The sequence below is a fragment of the Stegodyphus dumicola genome, chromosome 5, assembly GCF_044657685.1.
Source record: "Stegodyphus dumicola isolate Sdum_Otavi_A_Nest chromosome 5, ASM4465768v1".
Lineage (NCBI taxonomy): Eukaryota > Metazoa > Arthropoda > Arachnida > Araneae > Eresidae > Stegodyphus > Stegodyphus dumicola.
The window spans coordinates 164,370,811-164,397,417 of record NC_140772.1 but is presented as its reverse complement, the minus strand read 5'-3'; the positions used below and the strand labels follow the sequence as shown (position 1 = coordinate 164,397,417).

General features: G+C 33.1%; 1 long non-coding RNA gene across 1 annotated transcript in view; it reads left to right on the top strand.

Annotated features, from left to right (window-relative positions):
- LOC118194797 (uncharacterized) overlaps positions 1-26,607 on the top strand; it is a 711,088-nt gene that overhangs the window by 607,319 nt on the left and 77,162 nt on the right. The gene's annotated exons all lie outside the window — the stretch shown is intronic.

Genomic DNA, 26,607 nt, shown 5'->3' with positions numbered 1-26,607 from the left:
TGCCAGTTCTGATAAAATTGTAATTATTCGGATTTTCGTTATAGCTCCCGTCATTTAAACTGACGGTGAGAAGTTCTGAGCCAACTTAATTTTAAATTAAATTGAGTAATCGTTGGCTACTAGATGAAGACTTAATTTGAACTTTACTGGTATTTAAGTTAAATCGCCATTAAGTTAAATCGCGCCGTTGATATTTCCAAGCCCAAGAAGTGCGTTTATGTCAAAAACACGTGTGCGTTTATGCGTAATCCTTGGCTACTAGGTTAAGGCTAAAGCTTGAGGCTCTAGACTACTAGAAGCCTTAATCTAGTACCTAAGCCTTATAGCCTAATCGCCTAATCTCTTGTTACTAGTTACGAAGTGTGTTTATGTGTAATCCTTAGCTACTAGGTTAAGTTTTGAATTTCGCTGTTATGTAAGTTACATCTCCACACGTTGTGCGCTTATGTTCAAGTGCTGTTTTAATAAAAAGTTCGTTTTAAACCTTTTAAAGATTCTGTTGTTATTTACGCTTATTTTAAATTCAGCCCGCGGGCAGACAGGATTTTTTTTTCAAAAACAAAATAAATAAATCAAATTATGCGCTTTTATGTAATGGCCGATAGTTAGGATGAAAAATTCTGAATAATGACCACGAATGGCGCTACTGCCGTGCTACTCGTTTGTCATTTTAAGTACTCCTAATAGGCTGATTTTTGTGCATGTGCAGCGCGCGAGCATGTTGACAGTTTTGCTATAGCACTGCACGTGGCATCGTCTGTTCAGGTACTCTGCGATATTTTGTTCTTTTTATTTTATTTTATTCACTACCTACCGTTACCATGTCACTCGCAAAATCATATAAAAAGAAGAAAGTTAACTTCTAATGTCGTGCTTTTATAACAGAATGGAGTGTCAGTTATTTTGTTATAAAATTAAATAACAAAATTTATGTTTAATGTGCAATGACATAATAATTGCGTAATGAAAAGAGTACAATATATGCCGTCATTACCAAACTAAGCACTCAACAAAGTAGTATTTAAACCTCAGAGAAAAATGAGCGATTATTAAAACTGGAAAGATTAAAATAGAGTTCAACGTCACTACGCAATTTATTCGTAAAAATAAAGAATGGTAACGAAGCAGTAACTAAAGTCAACGTACGAGTAGCTCATTGGTTAGCCACAAAAGGAAAACCATTTACCGATGATGAAATTAATTAAATCATGCTTGCTTGTAGTAGCCAAAACATTGCGCCCAGAAACAAATATATATGTTTCGATCTGCCAGTCCTTCGGGAAGAACGATTATTGAGGACATCGGGAGCTACTTCAATAGTCAATTAAAATGGAAAAGCAAAAACATTTTAAATTCCTTTCATGACCCTTGATTTTAAGCCGACAAATATTACTGATATTGCCCATTTCTGGTGTTTATTTGAGGAGTCCTTGTTTCTGGTGTTTATTTCTGGGATTTATTTGAAGAATTCGCTTCTATGATTTGTCTGCGTGGAACAAATACAAGTGAAAATATCTTCAAGGAAGTCTACAAAACGATAACACAGTAGATTTGCAATGGAATCAGTTAACATATATCACAACTGATTGTAGATAAAATATGTGTGGATTAGTTGGAAAACCTTTTAAGGCTTGTGAAGATGCTGAATGTTTACAACCTTTGGTAAGTCACTGTATTATTCACCAGCAAGCTGTTTGTGGGAAACACCTCAGTCTGTCGTGTGTTATTGAACTAGTTATATCAGTAGAAATCTCCATTCGCTCTTGTGGACTTAAAAAATCACCAATCTCATGAGATTTTATTAGAGACCAAAGCTAAGTATCCTGACTTGCCTTATCATATTGCTATTCTATGGTTCAGCAATTAGAAAATTTTTCTAAAATTGTTCGAAATGAGATAAGTCACAGGCAAGTTTTTAATGAGAAAAATTCTTTGTTATCGAACAACGAATGGCTATGGAAATTAGTTTTTGCGACAAATGTGGAAGGGTAATTCAATGAATTCAATTTAAAATTACAGGGAAAAACAGTACTCATATGTGAAATGTATAAGGCATATCGCCGAAAATTTGCATTTTTTGAAACTCATAAAACATTATACCAATTTGACTGTTTTCCATGCTATAAAAAATTTTAAATATTAGCGAAATCCCCATTCACAAAAATATTCGCGGAAGGTATATTTTCTGAACTTATACGACAGTTACAACAGCGTTTTGCGGATCTTGATATGCTTCACAATCCCTTTGACCGTATAATTGAAGAGCTTCCATCAGACTCTCAACTGGAAGTGATTGATTCGTAAAATGATGATATTTTAAAAATCACGTTTAAAGAAAGGGATCTAACTCAATTGTATAAACATCTTTCAGAAGATAAATACGTTAAATTAAAATCATATGCACTGGGATAGACATCCGTATTTGGGAGCACTTACACATGGGAAAGGAAATTTTCGAAAATAAAGTACGTAAAATCACAATTCAGGTCATTATTGACAGATGATCATTTGCTAGCAACTTTAATTCAGACTCCAGTATGATGGCATTTTGTCTCAGAAAAACAATTACATTAGAAATTTTAATCTATTTAATAATAACTTTTAAAATATTTAAACGTAAATCTTTTATTTATTTTATCTTATTTTTATACATTTTTGTTTTGTAAGGTTTAATATAATTTGTATAAATATAATGTAAAGGTATCCCTTCATAATGAAAAATGAAAGGTTTTCTTTTGTGTGTGTTTGTATGCTCTGTGAGAAAATTAGCCATTCATATTTTAATGTTTGTTACTTGCCCAGCGGAACTTAACATTTTTACAATTTGGCTGTTTCTAAAAAACGTTCTCTGACCTCTACTTTAGACAAAGCCATAATTCGCTGTTAAAGTGCGATGATAGTCTGTTAAGTTGTGATACAAGTTTATGCTGCCAAAGAAAGTCAAACCTAATACGTTAGTATCATTAATATAATTGGTAAAAGATGTTCCTGTTGACATGCATAGTAGTTCGTGAATGCAGAATATATAGTAGCACACCCACTTTAGGTACATCGTATGTAAAATGTAACTTAATGATATCAAAAAACCGTTGTAGCAGCAACAAACTTGCAACCACGTTTTACTTTTTAAAATTAAATTTAAATAGTGAAATGAATGATTTATTAGATAACAGCATTTAACGTAAATTTTTATCTTTCAGCAGTTCTGGTTTGCGAAAATTCCGATAATTTATAATTCATGTTCAATTTACGTATCATGCGAATGAAAGAATAAGTATTCCTTATAATTAAATAAGTATTAGGATCTTTCGATGGACTGTTGTGTTTCTTATAGTGTCATGTCGCGAATTTATTATTAATATGTGTTTCAAGTTATTATTATTCTAATAGGAATATGTTATGTCGCGAATTACAATTATTAATATGTGTTTCAAATTCTTATTCTAATATTTTTATTTGTATTCATGTGTATTTTAATCTGGAAAAAAAGTATTCTTAAGCTCTTAAAGTTTTATTTAACTCAATATTCTTGAGTAGGAATTGTAACAAAGGCGAGAGACGGTTGCGAGGACACACATCTGGTTTATGGCCTTTCCAACAATGAAGGTAGTAGGGTATATGTGTCGCCCTTTTTAGTTTTGCGTGATAACGGAAATCGCTTTGTTAGAGTTTGCAGTCTTCTTACTTCAAGACAGTGGGAGGTATACTAAGTTAGATAATTGGATACTCGTAAAAGCTAGTTTCGCTTGTTAGTCGGGGAGGGTCTATTTTTTTTTCTCACGTTATGTGTACAGATGTTTTTCGGATTGCATTGTCAGATTTTCTGGTGTTGATTCGTCATGGGTGTGTCATTTTCTCAATTTAGATAACATAAAATTCCGGGATTGGGAAGATTTAATTTTATGATTTTTTTTGAAAGCCTATGAACTCACAGAGGCGGAGAAACCGAGTTTTCCTGCGTGCTTGCACCAGGCATTCTGATTCTGTTTCCTGATTTCTTTCAAGCTAAGAGTAAGAAGAGGAGTGGGGGCTTGACCCCTTGCGGGTCTTGCTCTCGCGGGCGCCGGCTATTGCGTCGGATTTGGAGACATTTGAGTTGCGAAGATGTAAGGCAGTAAAAGAAAAAGTTCGGTGCGGCTTTACCTCCAGCGTGGGGCTTGCGACTCGGTCTGAGGCGAGGTTTCTCGCCGCTTTCCCGCTGATGAGAATTCGTTCGCACGGAGAAAGGGCTCTACGAACAATTTGATTTTAGCGTTTCATCGTGTATTTAGTGATCTTTCAATTGTCATGTTAGAGACTTTCCAGTTAGAATTGTTCGTCATAGACAGGAGAGATTGGTTACAACTAAGAAGTTTGTGCCAAAAGTGCTCTACCCAAAATTTAGTTTCGCCGCTTCTTCGTGTATTTTGGAGAACTTGAATAGTCATGTTTGAGACATTCCAGTTGAAGAAATTTGTCATGAGATACAGATTTGTTCCAGAAGGAGGTATCATGCTTCCCTTGTTCCTGAGATCAATGGACGCTTCTGAAAGTGTTTTGACAGAAAAAAGATTGGACACTAAAGATCTTTTCTTTCGGAAATTGTCTCTCACGTAATGGACATATTTAAGGCGGTTCCTGAATCAATGGACGCTTCTGAAAGTGTTTTGAAAAAAAAATTGTTTTAGCTCATTTCCAAGTGGATTGGACACTAAAGATTCTTCAATCCAGAAAAACTGTCTTCCATCTGTGAGTGATTTTTAAATTTGTCTACCTCTCTATCTTTTCAAATTACTTAAACGGAAATTATTTATTTTATATATGTAAACTACTAAATGATTAGAATATTTTGAATAATGACTAATTAATTTAAAGTCTGTAAAGGAAGGTTTAAAGATTTGTTTTACCGGCTTAATTAGTGAGCTATTGAACGTCAAAAATAGTAAACTTACAAATTAATATGAGTATGTTAATTTTAGAATGAGATATGTGTTATTTTCCATCTTAAGGTATATTAATTTTTGTAAGCTGTAAATGCGTGTGACATTATGTGTTACTTTACAGAGTAAAAATATGTTGTAGGATACTGATCAGTTATCCATTATTTAATTATATAATATATTCAAGAATTTAATAAATGTGTGTTTAAAATTTAATTGCATTTGTGTATTTATGTAGCGTATAATTTACTGTGGTCTGTCATGTCCCTCCATTTGTTTGAGCCGGGAGGCTTTTAAGAAACATGGAGTTTAATTGAATTTGGAGTTATTGATTTTCCCTTTACATAGGTTACTGACAACGCAAGCCTAAAAAGTTAAATTGTACTACCAGTACACGATTGATTGATAGATATGATATACGATTGATTGATAGATTTACTATACGAGTGTTTATTGGATTCATCTTTTGATTATTAAGATTTAGATTTGTTTTGAATTATTTGATATCTTATGAATAAGAATTGTTTTGAATAATATTTGATTTGATTTTTTTGTTAATTTTATCCGGCACAACCATCAGTTTAAGTTAAAGTTTAAAATAGTTATAAAAACAAAATTTTAGATATAACATTGGTGCCGTGACCAGGATAAATTGTAGGTGCTGTAAAAATTTTTAGATATAACATCAATTTTTTTTCCCTGGTGCGTGGGGGAATATGTTATGTCAAGAATTTCAATTATTAATATGTGTTTCAAGTTATTATTATTCTAATAGGAATATGTTATGTCGCGAATTTCAATTTTTAATATGTGTTTTAAGTTATTATTATTCTAATATTTTTATTTGTATTCATGTGTATTTTAATCTGGAAAAAAAAGTATTCTTAAGTTCTTAAGGTTTTATTTAACTCGATATTCTTGAGTAGGAATTGTAACAAAGGCGAGAGACGGTTGCGAGGACACAAACATCTGGTTTATGGCCTTTCCAACAATGAAGGTAGTAGGGTATATGTGTCGCCCTTTCTAGCTAATGCGTGTGAAACGGAAATCGTTCGTCTTGTCGCTTTGTTAAAGTTTGCAGTCTTGCGAACTTCAAGACAGTGGGAGGTGTACTAAGTTAGATAGCTAGATACTCGTAAAAGCTAGTTTCGCTTGTTAGTTGGGGGGTCTATTTCTTTTCTCACGTTATATGTGCAGATGTTTTTCGGATTTCATTGTCAGATTTTCTGGTGTTTGATTCGTCATGGGTGCGTCATTTTCTCAATTTAGATAACATAAAATTCCGGAATTGGGAAGATGTAATTTTATGATTTTTTTTGAAAGCCTATGAACACACAGAGGCGGAGAAACCGAGTTTTCCTGGGTCCTTGCACCAGGCTAGAGTTCATTCTGATTCTGTTTCCTGATTCTTTCAAGCTAAGAGTAAGAAGAGGAGTGGGGGCTTGACCCCTTGCGGGTCTTACTCTCGCGGGCGCCGGCTATTGCGTCGTATTTGGAGACATTTGAGTTGCGAAGATGTAAGGCAGTAAAAGAAAAAGTTCGGTGCGGCTTTACCTCCAGCGTGGGGCTTGCGACTCGGTCTGAGGCGAGGTTTCTCGCCGCTTTCCCGCTGATGAGAATTCGTTCGCACGGAGAAAGGGCTCTACGAACAATTTGATTTTACCGTTTCATCGTGTAATTTGTGATCCTTGAATTGTCATATTAGAGGCTTTCCAGTTAGAATTGTTCGTCATAGACAGGAGAGATTGGTTACAACTAAGAAGTTTGTGCCAAAAGTGCTCTACCCAAAATTTAGTTTCGCCGCTTCTTCGTGTATTTTGGAGAACTTGAATAGTCATGTTTGAGACATTCCAGTTGAAGAAATTTGTCATGAGATACAGATTTGTTCCAGAAGGAGGTATCATGCCTTCCTTGTCCTGAGATCAATGGACGCTTCTGAAAGTGTTTTGACAGAAAAAAGATTGGACACTAAACATCTTTTCTTTCGGAAATTGTCTCTCACGTAATGGACATATTTAAGGCGGTTCCTGAATCAATGGACGCTTCTGAAAGTGTTTTGAAAAAAAAAATTGTTTTAGCTCATTTCCAAGTGGATTGGACACTAAAGATTCTTCAATCCAGAAAAACTGTCTTCCATCTGTGAGTGATTTTTAAATTTGTCTACCTCTCTATCTTTTCAAATTACTTAAACGGAAATTATTTATTTTATATATGTAAACTACTAAATGATTAGAATATTTTGAATAATGACTAATTAATTTAAAGTCTGTAAAGGAAGGTTTAAAGATTTGTTTTACCGGCTTAATTAGTGAGCTATTGAACGTCAAAAATAGTAAACTTACAAATTAATATGAGTATGTTAATTTTAGAATGAGATATGTGTTATTTTCCATCTTAAGGTATATTAATTTTTGTAAGCTGTAAATGCGTGTGACATTATGTGTTACTTTACAGAGTAAAAATATGTTGTAGGATACTGATCAGTTATCCATTATTTAATTATATAATATATTCAAGAATTTAATAAATGTGTGTTTAAAATTTAATTGCATTTGTGTATTTATGTAGCGTATAATTTACTGTGGTCTGTCATGTCCCTCCATTTGTTTGAGCCGGGAGGCTTTTAAGAAACATGGAGTTTAATTGAATTTGGAGTTATTGATATTTCCTTTTATATAGGTTACTCACAACGCAAACCTTAAACGTTAAATTGTACTACCAATATACGATTGATTGATATGATATACGATTGTTTATTTGATTCATCTTTTGATATATTATGAATAAGAATTGTTTTGATTTATTTGAATTATATGTTATTTGATTTTTTTTGTTAATTTTGTCCGGCACCATGAAAAAAAGTCCAAAGTTTTAAAAAGTATCAAAAACAAAAATTTTCAGACATAACAATAGCGAGGGTACAGCTTTATGCTACTTTTCGTATGTAAGGTCTAATATTGTAAAATCTAAAATCTTTTTTCATAAGTTTTAGGAATATATGTGTATTTATGTGAGTGTATTTAGCAAGACTAATTTTGAAGACACAAAATCCAGTATGTGAAACAGCAGAAGAGCTTTTAATCCTTAGAAAACCGAAGCCTTTGCTGATTCGTATGCTTACAATATAGAAACTCCCGTTCCCGTCCATTATTTGTCCCGCCCGTTTTCTCTCCTCCCCGTGCATTAACGCACAAAGAGGTGTGAAGATTTTCAGTGACATCCTTTCTACTTCCTAACAAAGAAGCTTCCAGTAACCTTAAAGGACGACCTTTTGGGACTGCAAGACACTTATACAGTGCATTTGCTCAAACTGGACCTGCTACTGCATACCTTAGGGAGAGCGATGAAAACAACATCGCAATCTCGGCCGTTTCGGGCGGCAGTGGTCGTTTGAATGAAAGGTCATCTCGGGCGTTTCAGTCTTCAAAATGTTAAACGAGTTTAAAAGTGTTCATGTGCATCTCGTTGAGAGAAAAGTTAGGTTATGCCTTTTATATAATAATTAGTTTTATAATCTATTTGCGTCTCAAAGATCATGCAAATTTCCTTCTTTCAGCATGATGTAAATTGCTAAAAAACAGCATAGAAAGAAGCATATATGTGAGAACAGAAAAAAAGTGTAGATATATGTTTTAATTGCTTAGCGACGATTTAACTTATAAAATTCAGTTTCCTTATTTCCAGTAAACTAGGCTACTATTTTTATACAAAATTCATTCATGCGATTTATAACACAATTTTGAAACTCATTTTAATAAAATCAAGGACATGACCACTGAATTCTGGTGGTTCTGTCTGCGTTCAGATCTGAGTAACATCCTGACTGCATGGGTGCTTTTGCAGCTTTTCCCACGGGTAACGTCAATACAGGCCAGTATGTCCTCCTCGAAGCCATTCCTGGCCGTAAACAGATAACCTTAGTTAGCTTCGCCATTATCTAATAAACCCAATCCATAGAGTATGTCGATTTTTACTGTGAGATCCAGAGGGTATTTCTCTAAAAATTGGAAGCCGGTTGTTCTTTATATTTAGTATTTCTCTAAAAATATCCACTGTATTGTCGTCCAGCATTTTAACTAGAACACAAAGACCGTAAATATCTCGTAGTGTAACGTAAAGCTAATTCATCCGCCCTCACCCCCAAAAAATTAAAAGACTTTTCTAGCGCCGAAATCATTTGTTCAAAATACTGCGTTTCTGTTTAAAAACACATTTACGTCACCTGCACTAAAGTAAGCGGTTGTTGGAATCCAATCAAGCCGTAATATCCGGCAACGGGAAGCGTTTACTTCCTACTGCTTTAGCAAGCTCGAGAGCAAGCCTACGTCACTTCCGAAATAGCTTAGAACGCAAAATCCAACAAAGCAAGCAATTCGCTCATGACGTTAACTCTAATCCCGTGTCTGGTTTTGACGTTTTCTCCATTTTTAGCCACAAAAGAATAGGAAGGAAGCAAATTGTTAGAATGCAACAATATAAATAACTTCTTAAACCCCTTACACATTTTTATAAATATACGAAATTCCTTAAATTTGATACAGTATACATTTAAAATGGTCATTTATATATACAATATATAAATAAAATTATAATTGTTAAAAAAACCTTTAATTCTATTTTAACTGGAAAACATCATCGAAAGATTTTAAGACTTATGTTTTGTGTCTCTGATATGCCGTCATTGATGCGTCATAAACAAAGAAATGAAAGTAATCAAATTATTGGTAAATTTTCACAAGTTTCGGTTACATGTGTCCGTAAAAATATTTAATACAGCTATTCGAGCAAGCAATATTCAAGAAAGAAAATTTTATAAATTAAAATACAAAGCAATTAAATAAAAAAGGGTCGCAGATTTTTTGATTCATCGGGCAATTTGCTTCAATATTTTTTTAAATATGTAAAATTATATTAAAGTGTGTTCAAAAGTAATAATTTTGTTCTCAATTAAAAATGCTATTTTATTTCTTCCCTCAAAGACAAGTTTCTCCAGAAATATTTTCCATAACTGAATTTGTTATGTACAAATGGAATGGATGTTCACATTTATAATGCATTGTAAGATGAATTAATTTATTTCTTATCGGTAATGTTGTGATTGATAAATCTACTTTAAAATACTAACACAAAACAACTGGAAAATAGCAACATGTTTAATTTTTTTTTACTTTAATTCAGCTACGTGACCGATAACTTGCAATCTTTCATATTCAATATAAAAATACGAATATAAATATTTTCTTTAAAAACTTGCTGTTACTGGATACATTTGTTCTTAAAAATGCTTTCCAAAAATTATACGAAGTTAAAATATATCTTAGTAGTGTGTTATATAATAAAACAAGTTTTAATAAACTGAAATATACTCAGATTACATATCCTTATATCAGAAGAAATAGCTTGCGATCAAATTTTAAAGTTACTCCACGAATTCAAACCACAATTACCTAATTCCTGTATGAATATTTTAAAAAAATTATAACATACGAGGGCCATCCAGGAAGTAGATTACGTTTCCGTCTGTGTCCGCTAGGGGCGGGGCTAGCGCGGCCATCTTGGGGTCAGAGCGTTGCGCAGCTCAGTCTGCATCTAGCCGTGCTAGTGAGAGGTTCGTGCTGTGCTCCGTTCAGATACTGTGACGGTTTGAAATGTCTGCGTTAATTGAAAATCCCGCGAGCTGCGAGGTGCGCTCAGTAATAAGGTTTCTGACTGCAAAAAACTGTAAACCGATAGAAATCTATCGGCAGCTTCGTGAAGTGTATGGGGACAACATTATCACTGAAGGTGGAGTGCGTCAGTGGGTCATAAGATTTCAAAATGGCCGAACCAATGTTCACGACGAAGATCGAAGTGGGAGACCCAGCATAGTGACCGCCGAACTTCTCGAAAAAGTCGATGCTAAAGTCCGTGAAAATCGAAATTTCACAATAACGGAACTTTCTTTGAGTTTTCCACAAATTTCGCGAAGTTTGTTGCACGAAATCATCAGCGAAAAGCTTGGTTACCACAAGTTTTGTGCAAGATGGATTCCAAAAATCTTGACAGAGGACCACAAAAATCAGCGAATGGCTGCAGCGTTGAACTTTTTGGACGCTTACCATAAGGATGGTGACTCTTTACTCGATCGCATCGTTACTGGTGACGAAACATGGGTGAAACATGTGAACTGTGAAACGAAATTGCAATCAATGCAGTGGGGGCACACAAGTTCTCCCCAAAAACCCAAGAAATGCATGCAAACAATGTCGGCAAGGAAGATGATGGCGACTGTTTTTTGGGACAGAAAAGGTGTAATTTTGGTGGACTTCCTGGAAAGAGGCACTACAATAAACTCTCAAAGGTATTGCCAAACTCTCCAAAAACTCAGAAGAGCAATTCAAAACAAGCGCAGAGGAATGTTGAGCTCTAAGATCTTGTTGATTCACGACAACGCCCGGCCCCACACGGCAAATGTCACTCGTAAAGTTCTTGAATCTTTTAAGTGGGAGTTGTTTCCTCATCCGCCGTACAGTCCCGACCTGGCACCGAGCGACTTCCACCTATTCCCAGCAATGAAGAAGTGGCTGGCTATGCAACGTTTTGATGACGACGCACAGCTGCAAGAAGAGGTAACGAAGTGGTTGAAGGCGCAGGCGGCCGAATTTTTCGACGAAGGAATTTCCAAGCTCGTACATCGCTACGATAAATGCCTTAATTTGTATGGTGACTATGTAGAAAAGTAGTATTTGAGTGTGGCTTTCATCTGTATATAATAAAATTTGTTTCCTATACTTTGTTTATTTTTTTATTCCAAAACGTAATCTACTTTCTGGATAGCCCTCGTACAATATCAACTGATAATAAGCTTTTGGAATTTCTTTGGATGTGGAATGAGAACAATTTTTCAGAATGCCAGAGCATATATTTTTGCAACCATTGTCACATTCACTGCAACATTCAATAAATACAGCTGTATAAGAATAAACAACAGATGCAATAACCGAGCACGAAAGGATTATAGTGCAAACCTGTCGTAGAAAGTAACTCAAAACAATGGCAATACCTACTTCGTCTGCTTCCAGTGACTAGTAATTAAAAAGTTATAAAATATGATAGCATACCTAGAAATGAAGCTTAAAGATTTTTGCGTATGATCATTATCATGTTATTGTTATGTTTGAGATAATTATCATTATTATGTTTTCAATACTTCCTGTTATTTACCTGTAAGTGAAAGCAACAATAACGTTTAAGGAAGGAGGGGAAATGATTTTAAGTTTGCCTCCTTTCAAGTGATTCAAATTTTTAATTCTTGAAAGACTTCCCACGTATTTCTCCGTTTATTGTGTTTGGCTCAAGAAAAATATTCTGACGAACACTAATATTTCTCTTTCGAGGATTACCGAACAAAAATCCAGAGTAATAATAGACAATTAATTTTCATCAAATCTCATTTTATTACAGTGAATCATATAGGAACTAGACATCACATAGGAATAAGACGAGAACTAAATATTTTTAATAGCTGCAAATGTTTCCAAGATCATGCCGTTTATTCATTGTTCGTCAGAAAATGTGGCATAAAATACCAATGAAACGTTAAATACAGAAATTTTTAGACTTAACCTCCATATTAAATTATTTGCTATATTTCAATTCGCGAATCATCGGTTTGGGGATATTTTTCTAAAAGTCTCGTAAATATCAATACAATATTTCAGAAGCTGCCAAATCACTAACAAAGGAGGCTTTGAACTCTTAATTTTTTGGAACTATTACTGAGTAATTCTACTCAACACTGAGTTATTCACTACCATATCACACAATCTCTGAGTTATTCTACTCATCTCGAAACACATTATTAATAAAACGATTTGAAGACGTAACAAACTTATTTGGCGATCTGAAATTTCTTTCTATATGGGATCTGAAAAATTTGGAAAGCCTCTAAGCTAATTGTTTCATTCAACTGAAATATAAAATAATGAAAGAAGAATGAAACATATTTGGTTATTAATACACAGGTAACATAAAATTAATAGTTAGAATTCAAGTTGCAATTGCAGATTGCAATTGCATTGAACACTTACATACAAATTATTGGAAATACAGCACTACGCAAGAAGTTGAATAATTTTACTTATTAATACTGTAAAAAAATTGCTAAATCAGTGCGAACAGGAAATTGAAATTTGGCAATGCAGCGGTATTTTGGAGATTTCGCGAAATATTAAAGTTTTGTTTGAAAATTAGCCATTTTGGCACCCAGATAACCGTGTTTAGCCCTTGTTTTTCTCTTGATTATTTTTAGACTATTAAAAGCTAATTGTTTACTATAATGTGTTTCTAAATGAGTAGATTCATATACATTTTTTTGAAAAAGAATTTCAAATTGACTTCTAGAACTTCCTTATAAGTGCAATGTCAGTGGTTAAGTTGGAGCCATTTACATGAGCAACATTTTCTACAATACAAGACGAGTAACAAAGCAATCACGTACCTGTGAAATAAATATTGATAAATATTTCATAATTTAATGAATGACAAAAATTTTAGCATTTTGAAATCACAGAGACCAAATCAAATGCTATTACAATACAATATTAAAACTCTCACAGTACATTAATATAAAAAAATGACAGTTGCAAAATGCATAAGTAGAAAAGTATGTAACGATTATCATTAAATACCTTGCAATATACATCGCGTCTGGAAACATTTCTTCTTATTTATAATATCGCGCATCACTTGTTTTACTGCTACGCAGCAAATGCTCATGCATAAAAAATATTAAATTTCTAATTGAAAATATCTACGCTTTCAAAAGTTGTTTCTTCTATCTAAGCGAAATATAGCATACGAATGCGAAAATAATTTAATTTAATTCTGCACCCTACATTTCAAACTGCATTATAAATGAAATGAAATTTCTAGAAGCAAAACAAATTCGAAATGCTCTAATCGATTATTAGTCTTTAAACAAAACTCAAGCATAAAAGCTTAACATGTATCCTCCATCTAAACGTCTGTCTATATTTATACTTCACCGGCAAACTGAGAATTGGAAACTCAATAATAACAAAACGAACATTACTGTAAGAAAGCATTATAACACAGAGCTCCAAAACCAGACCTGCAGCTTTGTAATTTGTTTAATAACGAAGAGCATACGAAATCTGAGAATGAAAGTAGAAAACAGCTTTTAAGAAATTAAACTGAATTCTTTTGGGTGTATTCGCGTCAATAATGCAAAGTAAGAATTTCGATAAACTCTTATATTACATTAACTTCGAAATATTTAATCTTTTAGAAATGATATATAAAGCTGCAGCATAAAATATCTGAATTTTAAACTCTCTTAAATATAATATACAAAGTGGGGGCTTTATAGCATTCAGCTAATAAATATATTACTGAAGGCAATTTAGCCAAGCAGCACGTTCAAACATTTCATACCAGCTTTAATAAATTGCAAAATGTAAATCTTTTCTTTTGTGCGAGGAGGCTTTAATTTTTTTTTTAAAAAAAGCACTTGTTTTTGAAGAAAAAGTGGAAGAAATATCTATAGTTTACATATAATTTTTCTCTTGATGAGTGTAAAGATCGTGACTTGTAAAGATCATGACTTGTAAAGATCGTGACTTGTGAAGATCGTGACTTAAAGAGAACGTGAAATATAAATAATAGGACAAGAACTTGCATTTTACGGTGTGGCAACAATAAGAGGATTCGGAAGATTTTTATATATTTTGTTTAGAGAGTTTAATTTTTTAATTTTGTAATAGTTGTAAGAGTTTTGAACTGTAGTAGTTAAGAGTTTAAAATTTTGATAGTTAAGAGCTGCAGTATTTATTTTTTTTTTTTTGGTTCTGTTTTAAAATTCAAATAAAAGTATTTTGTTCATTCTGAAAATTTAGCTTTGTTCTTCCTACAAGGTTCAATATCCATTATATTGAAATAAGGAAAGGATTTTTACTGGCGCAGCCGGTAGGATCGGGGTTTCCCCGCATATAATAACGAACCAAAATAACTCAGGTGAGAGCTCAATTTACCTTGTAAACGTAAAATAATTAATTAAGATTATGAAAAGTTAATTATTATTTCCGTCATGGAATCTTAGTTTATTTACTTGTCAAAGTAATGAATACGCCATTGTTCAAATGTAATTTCGTTTGACTCGCCAGAGTAGGTCAGCAACACATTAAGTATTGATTCCACTGATTGATTTTCGTGCCGAATAAAATTAAATTCATTGTGAATTATATTTAAATAGAAAAAAAAAAGAGAATTTTTTTTTTTTTATAAAACTAAGAGTCTATTGACTGAATAAAATCGAGACATGGCTTTTATGGGACGTGGGGAAAAAGAGGATTTGCTAGTTTTAGCTGCTGAATTAGAAATTCAAGTAGATCCAAGTGTGAAAATTGTGGCGATAAAAAATGAAATAATTCAAAGTGATACATATGATGAAGCATTTGCTAAAGAAGTGTTTTTAACGATTATTGAAGAGAGGAAAAGAAAAGAAGAGGAACAGCGAAGAAAGGAGAAAGAAGAGATTGAGGAACAACGAAGGAAAGAAGAATTAGAAGCACATCAGAAAAGAGAGCAAATGGAGTTTGAATTGAGGAAACTCGAAATTGAATCTCGTGTTCGATTAACACAAACTCCACCAACAAATGAAAATGGACATCATAATTTTGATTTAATTAAGCTTATTCCCAAATTCAATTTAAGACACGATTATATTGTGATTTATTTATCCTTATTTGAAAGACAAGCTAAAAGGACAAAGATTGATCCTAAAGATTGGGTTTCATGTTTATTGACTTTAATGCCATCTGAAATCATTCAATTAATTGGTAGGGAATCTGAAGAAAATTTTGAAGATTATGAGTACATTAAGGCCATTTTATTGAAGAGATTTAAATTAAATCCTGAAAGCTTTAGAAAAAAATTTGTGATGCACCAAAAGAGCGCTGAAAAATCATGGAGAGATTTTTGCTACGAAATTACAAGTTATTTTGAAGAATGGATCAATGGTCTTGAAATCACAAATTTTGACGCGTTAAAAGACTTGATTATTACTGACCAAATTAAGAAAAGAGTACCCTATGAAGTAGAGGACCATCTTCTTGACGACTGGACGAAGTTCGTTTCTCCAACCAAATTAGCTGATAAACATGACGAATATGACAGTGTTCGTAATATCTCAAAACGGACTGGTGGTAATCCATCAGCAGACAGAACTAATAAAAAATGGCAACCTCATTCTCCACTCCCAGAAAGAGCTTTCAGAAATAAATCGCTGTACGCTGAAAACACGCCAAGAGTGTACCCATCCCGTAAGAGTGACGAACCACAAATGCCTAGTTTCAAACTAACTTGCTATAATTGTGGAAAAGGAGGTCATACATCTGAGTTATGTACCAAAAATCGGATACCAAGAAGTGCTTTTGTAACAGCACAAAACAACTTAATACAAACACAAGCACCCCTTGCAGAAAAAGAAAAATCAGAAGTGCTAACTGCCAAGATCTCTATTCCTGTCTCAAAATCAGTGGACGTGTGTAGAAACATAGATGAATTAAAACTTGTCAAAGTTAAATGTGGAGATATTATTCTAAATGGAATCGTAGACACGGGAGCACAAATTTCAGTGGTCCGTGAGAAATTGGTTGACAACATACCTTGCGAAGGAGAAAGTAAAATAGAGATATCTTCTGCTTTTGGTGAAAACGAAATTACTCCACTAAAGATTTTCCAGATGAAAATTGACGATGATTTTCACGGTAGAGTGTCCATTACGTGTGTTGTTTCAAAAAAGCTAGTTACCGACTTGCTATTGAGTTCTTCAGCTTATGAAACGCTCTGTGGAAATATCGAACTGTAGAACAGTGATCGTCATTGGGATGCATCCCCCTTAGAGTACAAAGAGACAGATGATAAACCCTCACCAGTTGAAGACAATACTACAAATTTGGCTGTTGTTAATCAGATTTCCCAAGAAAACATAGAGTCTCTGAAAACAACGAACAGAGTAAGACTAGAATTCAAGACACATCAAGAACAAGACGAAACTCTGAAAAAATGCTTTGAATGGGCAAATAAAAATCAAAATTCATATACTTTCGATGATGGCATATTACTTCATTCCGAATATATCTGTGGTGAAAACATTAAGCAAGTTGTGTTACCTTTAGAAAAAAGAAGGGAAGTCCTAAGAATGGCACATGAAATCCCTCTTGCCGGCCACCTCGGTGAGAAAAAGGCAGTTCAATGAATCAAGTACTCATTCTTTTGGAAAAAATTCTGTGAAAGTTGTAAAGAACTACCCTTTACAGAAATAGAGAAAACAGAAATGATAGAAGATAAAATTGTTGAACAGGAAGCACAGAAGGAAGAAATTATAACTGAAGAAACTAAGAGGGTAGAAACAGAAGATGAACTCAAAGAGGAAAAGTTAATTGACAGCAAAATAACAGATGTAGAAATTATTCCACCTGAAAGTAAAAACGAATTTATGGGTGAGACTGAAATCCCAGTTGAAAAAGAAACTGTCAATGAAAGTGAAACTCAAGTGAAGCCAGTAACCAAAACAGAAAATACAGATGATGCTGAAACTGCAGCTGAAAAAGAAATAATTGCAGATGACAATAAAATTCAAGTAAATCTTGATGATGAGAACATAGAAGAGAAAGAATATATTGCTGAAATTGGAAACGACAAGGAAAAAGTAGATGATAAAAAGGATGACTTAATAATCCATAAGGAAAGTGTGAAAGCTGACTTAGTAACTGAAAATGAAAATTTAAATCACACAGAAGCTGCAGATCTTGAGACTGAAAATAAACTTGCAGATAACAGTGAACTATTACAATTTACTGAAATAGAAATTCTAGATGATAATAGAAACAAAAAGTACATCAAGGACAGCATAGATACTGTTGAACTGGGAGATGAAAAAGAAAGTGTGGATTATACAACAAAAGTTGAAACTGAAAAGGAAAATGTCATCCACAATGAAACTGAAAACCACAGAAATCTTTCAAATTCAAGGGTGAAAACATGGAAGATTGAACAGAAAGTTATTCGGATGACAGCGAAAAACTGGAAGTCGAGAAAGAAACGGAACAAACTGCTGAATTAATAGAAGAGTCCGAGTCCGAGGTAGACGATCTACATCATGTTGATGAAGAATTATTAGAAAAAGCAGAAGAAAAAATTTCTGAGATCTTTTTTAGTTTATAGGACTTTCACCAAGCACAGAAATCCCATATTTAAAGAAATTGATAAAGCTGAAACAATTGATGAATGGTATGAGCTACTGGAAAGCCATTGGAAAGATAGAAGAGAAGAAAGATGATAAGGAACAACAGCTACTAGGATTGCCTACCATAGGTGAGAATGATAATGAAGATAAGCCATTTACAAAAGAAATGCCCATAGCATTTTTCAGCAAGAAACTAACGCCCTGTCAACAACGATGATCAACCATCGAACGAGAAGCATTTTGTGTCATCGAACCTTGAAAAAATTTGACACATGGATTTTCGGTGCCAAAGTGCAGATTGTGTCTGATCACAATCCCCTCACCTACTTGACCCAAAGCGCCCCTCATGGTGCTAAACTGTCTCGTTGGGCCTTAGCGTTACAACGGTATAACATGACTGTGACATACCGCAAAGGGAGTTCACATGGGAATGCTGATGCTTTGTCAAGGTTAGCTGTTAACTCTTTCTCTCTCAATGAACTCTGAGCAGCATTGTCTACGGTGACGAATGTGCTTCTTGTGGGGGGACTTGTAAAGATCGTGACTTGTAAAGATCATGACTTGTAAAGATCGTGACTTATAAAGATCATGACTTGTGAAGATCGTGACTTAAAGAGAACGTGAAATATAAATAATAGGACAAGAACTTGCATTTTACGGTGTGGCAACAAGAAGAGGATTCGGAAGATTTTTATATATTTTGTTTAGAGAGTTTAATTTTTTAATTTTTTAATAGTTGTAAGAGTTTTGAACTGTAGTAGTTAAGAGTTTAAAATTTTGATAGTTAAGAGCTGCAGTATTTATTTTTTTTTGGTTCTGTTTTAAAATTCAAATAAAAGTATTTTGTTCATTCTGAAAATTTAGCTTTGTTCTTCCTACAAGGTTCAATATCCATTATATTGAAATAAGGAAAGGATTTTTACTATGAGCAAGGACACAATCTCTTATTTTGAACTAAATCATCACTGAAATAATGTTGAAAAATCTTCATTTTTTAAGAGCTAGCAAACTACATTAATATTTACTTCGTTCTGAAATAGAATCTCGCACATTTCCTTCTGTAGGTTTCTTTACTATTGAACGCGTGAACCATCGATCTGTTAAGCTTCATAGAACAAATGACTTTAAGAACTTATCAAGCATTTTCTCTCTCCTTTCAGCATGCCATCGTGGTGTACCGGTAGCACAGTCGGCGCGTATTCGAGACTTCGAGGGTTCGAGTACCAGCGAGGACATTGTATATTTTTCACATCTTCTGCTTCAAAATAACCTAACGTCTCTACAAACCTATCACATATTTAAATATTTGGAACAACTACAATAATTGTATAATTCACTTTCAAAACAAGAGGCACACCTCTCATTCCCATTTAGAGGTTGCGAGTGATACAGTTGATAAGATCGATGAACTCTAGTAGAATGATGGGAATTCAAATCCCAGCTGCACTATTAGCTTCTTTGCCCCCCCCCCAATGTTTAAAGTGAAAAATGACTACTTTTGAAAAGTCCTACGCGAAGGCAATTCTTCCAATGTCTCTGTCAGCGACCGTATGGGTGTCGTAATCGACCAAATTTAGCACGTATAATAAAATGTTACTAATTGCATATGTTTCTATTAATCACCATTTGGTGCATCCAAAAGCATGGTAACGAAATAATTAAATTTAGTTTTCTGCATGTCGTAATCCGCTGAAGTTCCAGAGTTGATTACTTTTCTGTTTGAGAAGAAAGCTGGAACAAATACACCAAAGGTATTAGTTGTCCCAAAATAAGACATTTTGAGATAAGGGTGTTCTGACTCTGAATATCTGGAACAAGGCTGCTGCTTAAACAACATATATTAAGAATCATTTATGTCTTTTTGCTTAACTACTTTATAAATAACGAACAAGATTATTAGATTTTTAGTATTTACCTTATAGTGCATAGATATATTTTTTATACAGCTGTATCACCGTTGTCAAAATAATTTATGGTATTTTTCTTGCATACTGTTAATGAATTACGTAAGTATAATTATTAAAATAACGACCTTAAATTTTTTATGCCTGTAAAATTAATCAAGGTATTATTAATACACCAGTATTGGGAAGCTATCCATTCTGCTTTCAAAATGTAATTTTAGATTGCTCATAAAAACACATTTTCTGCCCTAACTATTTGTAGCTGAACTTATATTGTTACTGCAAAATACTTACATTGTTATTCTATTAATTATTTTATATTTTAACAATTGCTTTCAATTTGTTATACCTATCCTTTGAGGAGTTAGCAGGTAGCAGACTTTTCCATCAAGAAGGCAATGTAGTAAAAACTTAACTTTGTTCAAACTATTTTTCTAATTGCGTAGTACATGTGAATAGTGTGATCAGAGGCTTAAATCCCCTTATCTGTCTATCATCTTAGGAGACGTATCTTGACCATGTGCAGCATTTCAGGAATGGTCCCACGTACACATTCTCAACGTTTCTGCTCAACTTGGATGTCGCTGTAAGCATTACATTCGACTGTGAATCAAATCTATGGCGTCGATCTCCCCTCGAATGCTCTATCACTAAATTATTTTACGTGCACTGTAAGCTAAATTCTAAAGTCTAAAAATAGTTATTCGTAATTTTTAAGATAGTTAAATAAAAATAAATAATCATTCTTAATATATGTCGTTCAGGCAGGAGCCTTGTTTCAGATATTCAATGTCAGAAGGTCCTTATCACAAAATGAGTATTGAAGTGTTGACCAGGCTTTATTAACTCCTCTCTAAACTCCATGAATTCATTTCCGTTACTAGTCACATTTCATATAATAGCATTAAAGACTTAAAACTTTAAACATTTAAACACTAAACTTTGATGGAATTAATGAGATTCCGTATTATGTATAATTTCACAGTTGCACTGTTCCATTTAAAGCTGACATATTGCTTAGAAAGTTGATTCTATTTTGGCATAGTTAATAATAATTTTGTAATGCTTGTAGATAGTAACTGACTGGTTCTAAAAATTTCTGACTCAAGAGTGAATGATATTTCAAATAATCGTAATTGCGGAATTCAACGTGAAAATTATACTTTGAGAATGGGAAGACGAACGTTTCTTTCCTAGAAAATTAATTAGAAATTTTATAAATTCTAGAATTATCAAAATACTTTTGAGATCTCGAAATACAGACAAACGTATAAGGAATTAAATTTTTTTAATTCTTTAGTTCCTTCTTACACGTTTTTCTACTTCCACGCTGACTTAATCATTATTTTGGCTGCTACAGCTTTCAAAATATTATAATTTACGCTAATCTCTACATATAATAAAAGGAAGAGTCTGTCTGTGTGTGTGTGTCTTTCGTTCGTGCTGCGTGTAAGCTAATGGATCCAGGGCATTTATACAAGAGAAAATGCTCCTCGAAGCATTTTTTTTTTTCAAAATTCGAATTAGTTTATTTTATTTTATGTTTTTGATAAAATCTCATCAAATCGATCATTCTCTTTCATTATATCAGCAACAATGGTTGCGTGCCATTGTGTTGCTGATATATCACTGTTGCCATTCTTGCTGATATCAGCACTGTAGCCACTCGAAAAAGTAAGGGCGATAATTCTGTGCAGTTTTTAAATTTAATGATTATCTTGAATACTGGATATTTGTCGACAGAAGGCAACGGGAAGTTGGTTAATTTATTTATTAGGATAATTACTATTTGTATTAAGGGATCTTGCTTATTTCATTGTAATTTTTTATATGTAATATATTTTTATTTTAATTTGATTCTTTTTTTTAATAAACTGTTCTGCAGAGTAGAATTCTGTGCAGTTTTTAAATTTAATGTTTGGTGTTTCCTTTAGGTATTTTCTCGGTACATTTAAAAGCCAGACGAAGGCTGGCCGCATAACGGCTAGTTAATTCAATAAAATACACTAGTAACAGATTTTTTATTTATATTTGTTTAATATGTAGGCAGACAACTAATACGTTTTAATATATGTAAGAGTCTTAGAAAATTGTTTTAGAGTAGTTGTTTTCGAAATGTTATTGCTTAGTCAACTTCGAAGCAATAATAACATCAGTCCCAACTCAAACACTTGCTCCAGCGTGACATTTCGTGAGGCGCTGAGATTATCTCTTCTTTGATATCTTTCATCGATGGAGGTCGCATATTTTGGATAGCATGAATTGTCTGAAACTTTTTACCACGTAAAACCATATTTTGCATCATCTGCCTGCTGGTCATCCGTAAAATAGACCATCAGGCTCAGAGAGTGAGAAATCTGGCAAATAAAATGCTCTGACACGACAAATATTTGTTTATATCTATGGGACTTGGCTCCAAAACTATTGTTTTTCTAAATGTGCCATGGTAATACCGGTTAAAAGATGTTGGATCTCAGCAGTATCACATGTAACATGACGTTTCCGCAAACCTTTTGAGCAGACGAGTATAACTTAACAGTTCCCATTTTGCCACCGCAATAAATAAGAATCTGAAATTTTTCTTCACATATAAACTTTTTCGTATAGTATGAAGATTCTCTACGTATGCTTTCACTGAACTGAAGTTAAACGTTTTAAACAATGCCATTCTATTGAACAAGAATAAATTATTATATTAAGTATAAAAATAAATTCTTTGCTAGCTTTATGTACTGCATTTATGACAAATCAGATATTTTAAATAAACGGAGGCAATAAGCTGAGATTATTCGAGCAGTTATTAACTGAGATTTCGTTTTATTCGGGGCAAATATTTTTTAATGCTTAGAAGATCGATTTGCCGTGAATAATCGTAATGATAAAATACAAGTTATCCCTGTAATTTATCAAACAAATGATTTAGTAGTCATGAAACCAACATTTTTGTTAACAGAACCGTAGGAAGATTGCATATATTGATATTTAGATGCTCAAGAAACTGCGGTTGCAACTAAAATGTGAGGGACAGCTGTGAAACAATATGCTCTAAGCAGCATATTTAGGAGATTTCAAAACAAAAAATTAATTAGTCTTTTTCCTGAAAATTATTAGACATGTTAACGTAGTGCGGACATCGATGAGCAAGAAATGACATACAGCAAAAATACGTCCGCAAAATGTATTTTGCTTTGATATTATGCAATGTTTCATTCCGTGGTATAAAATGTTGATTAAAAATGATACATTTCTATATAAGCTAGTAAACTGCTTTACACATTGTCTTTTTTAATAATAAATTATTTCATATATCGATTTTATTCCAGTTCTTCAGCTATCAGAGGTGACATCGAACTTATTGCCTTAAATAATTGAAGACCTACCAAATGTACTTTTGCTCACTTGGATTGATTAATGTAAGACAAGACAGAAAATTAATTGAGTTATCCAAGCTCTATGCTCCCTAAGATAATCGGGATCCTGTTTTAAATGAATTTCAGAATAACTTTGTTAGGGAAATTTAAACGCAGATGTATGTCATATTCTTAATATGTAACAAATTGAAAGAGAGAACTATCTCCCTCTTCTTTTCTCCTTTTTTTTCTTCTTTTCTCCTTTCACAGTTTGCACAATTTTATTGCTGAAAATGTTTATACAAGCTTTCGAATTTATTTCCAAACGTTGAAACCAACCTAATAAATTTGATCCTTGTGGGTGAAAAGAAAAGTAAATCGTGTGCGAAAGAAATGTAATAGAATGCTTGAAATAACTTCATCAGTAGATGCTTCTAATAAATTGCGTATAAGTTTGAAAATAAAATTAAACAGCTATTAACAATTTTTTAAGGAATAAATTAAGAAATAATTATGATAAGAAATTATAAAGTAATAAATGGTGCTTTTTAAAGTTTCTTAAAGTTACAAATAAAGCAAGAAAAATACCTATTAGCTGTGACGCGCACTTACTTTGATTTCAAAGCAGCTTCGGTCAAAAATGAATTATAATACTAGAATTGTGTATTTTGAAAATTGTTTATCTTCTCTTTTATCTAATTTTTGTGTACTTTCAGAGATATATGAATTTGCATAGCAAAACTATGAAGTTTAAAACAAGAATGTGTGAACTTTCTTGTTTTAAACTTCATAGTTTCAACTATGAAGTAAACTTTCTATGAAGTAAACTATGAAACTATGAAGTAGCTTTCGTAAACTTATTTTTTATTCACAAGTTTTCCTTTCTTTATCCTTAAGATTTCTATATGCGAATTTTCATGAACTACAGACACATAAGTGGGAGAAACTTTGTCTATATAATATTCGATAAAGCAAGCATGTGCGCAACGAGTGTAAAAATAATCAACCAATGCAGAACTTCCTAAGACTCTCGTACTTTTATTTTATTATTGATTTTTGAAACTAAATTTTCAAACAATTCTGCTCGGCCCACAGGAAAATACGAAAGATAGTTTAAAATATAATGAAAGCAAGGAAAATGGAATCAAATAAAAATTCACAAAAAAATTGCTCTTTATTAGAAATCATGACTGCAATTCCCAACACAGTATTCAAAAGACGTCTGCAGGCGTTATTTCTTAAATATTTATTATGAACATATATTTCCAATAAAAAACTCTTTCAAAATAAGATAAAGAATTTTTAGAGAAAATGTTTCAGGATTGGGGGGTAGGAAAGTCTTAAATACAAAATTTTTATGTGGTCCCCCTTATATCAAAAATTCCAGTTAGTAAAATTAGTAAAATATTAACTATGCTTTCGTAAGGCAAATATAGCACTCCGTATATCTGTGTACAAACTACACCGACATATTTTCAATTAATATCTTCACAAGTCGAGTTATAATGTTATTAATGTCTGTTATAAACCAAATATGGAAATCTTAATCTTCAAAATCAGCAAGTGTTATGCAGTTTCTCTCTAAATCTGAGCATAAAAATAATCAAGTTTGGTAAAAAGATGTATGTTAAAAAGTAATATATTGGCAAATCCGTTGTCTTAAATTCATACATCTTCAGTATGAAAGAAAAGGTATGGAATTTAACCTTTGAAACAATTATGAATATTTTATTAATTGGACTTTCTGCTTGACGAAAACGATACAAAGTTTTATATTTAATCTCTACAAATCCAACTTAGCTTCCCAGTGTTAAGAATGTTGAAATCGTTCCATAGAATTAGCTATCTGATTTTGAGAGAAACTGTAATTGGAAGCATAATACGACCTAGGAATGTTTTTTAAGGAAAGAAAGCCTTTTTCAAATACCCTGTATAATCTAATTTTGGTTTCTTTTAGTTTCTCTAAATTCATCCTTAAGTAAACGGCTTTTACCATATTTTTTAATAAATTATGTTTAAAGGTATTTCTCCCCTCCTTTCCGCATGCCTTTGTGGTGTAACTGGAAACATACTCGGCGCGTAATCTAGAGGTCCAGTGTTCGAGTCTCGGCCAGGGCACTGAACATTTTTCACGTCTATTGTTTCAAAATAACCTATTTATTCTGCAACAGGGTAGAGTGAAAAAGCCAAGTTTTTTTTTTCAAACTTTATTATTTCCTGTCCCAACAAATTGTTCTGTTCGATGAAAAAAGCACAGTAAAAAAGCAGCAGCTTAGTCTCTGCTCATCTTTAGGTTTCACATAAGGTAAATAAAAAAATTAATGCTAATGTTGATGAAAGCATCAAACTATTTTTTAACAATATTTTTAATCAATTTTTATAAATTTTTGTTTACTGACCTTACTTCAAGTCGTCTGTTGGTCTGGTTGATACATAAAGTAAATCATCTTGACTGGACCATCTTCCCAGGACTTCTGTTTGCCAAGTCTGAAAGGCATTTCCCCGAGGATACTGCCTTGGAAATATTAAGAAGGTATTTTTGGTCAGTACTGAGGACGTTTTTGTTAATTTCGGACAGATCAGATGGAACTGTCACGGGAAGTGTTTCACATGTTTTCAAGTATTTTCCTATTGTTCCAGAAACCCGTTGTGGTCTAGATATATTTCCATCAATCTTCTGGAAAAGATGGCGAAGAGGCAATTCATTGATGTGCAACAAGCAGACAAGCCATTGCAGTTTATTACCAACAAAGATCTCAAAATGATCCACTTCTAGTTGACGCCATCTTAGTCCAACATAAACAATTACTGATAAAGCAGAATTGATGAAACACAATGAACAACCAACTAATTAATAACAAAAAGGCTTTGAAAGATCATGGAAGTGACGTGATTGCTAACCCCAAGCTAGAACTCTTAGATTAAAACCTGTTCTTCATCTAGTAGCATATTTTGGCATTAAATTTGCTATTTTGGGGTGGGAAGCAAATTCTCGCGCTAATAATGTTGTTTATGACAAAATAATTAATTAAAAGAAACCCATAAAACTGTTAAACATGTCAGTATAGATATTTAATTGAGGTGTGGAATATCAAGATGTCAATATTTGGGCTGAAATTTGAATACAATTTGTTCTAGCCCATTATAAGCCATATAATGACTCAGGCAATATGAATTTTAAAAAA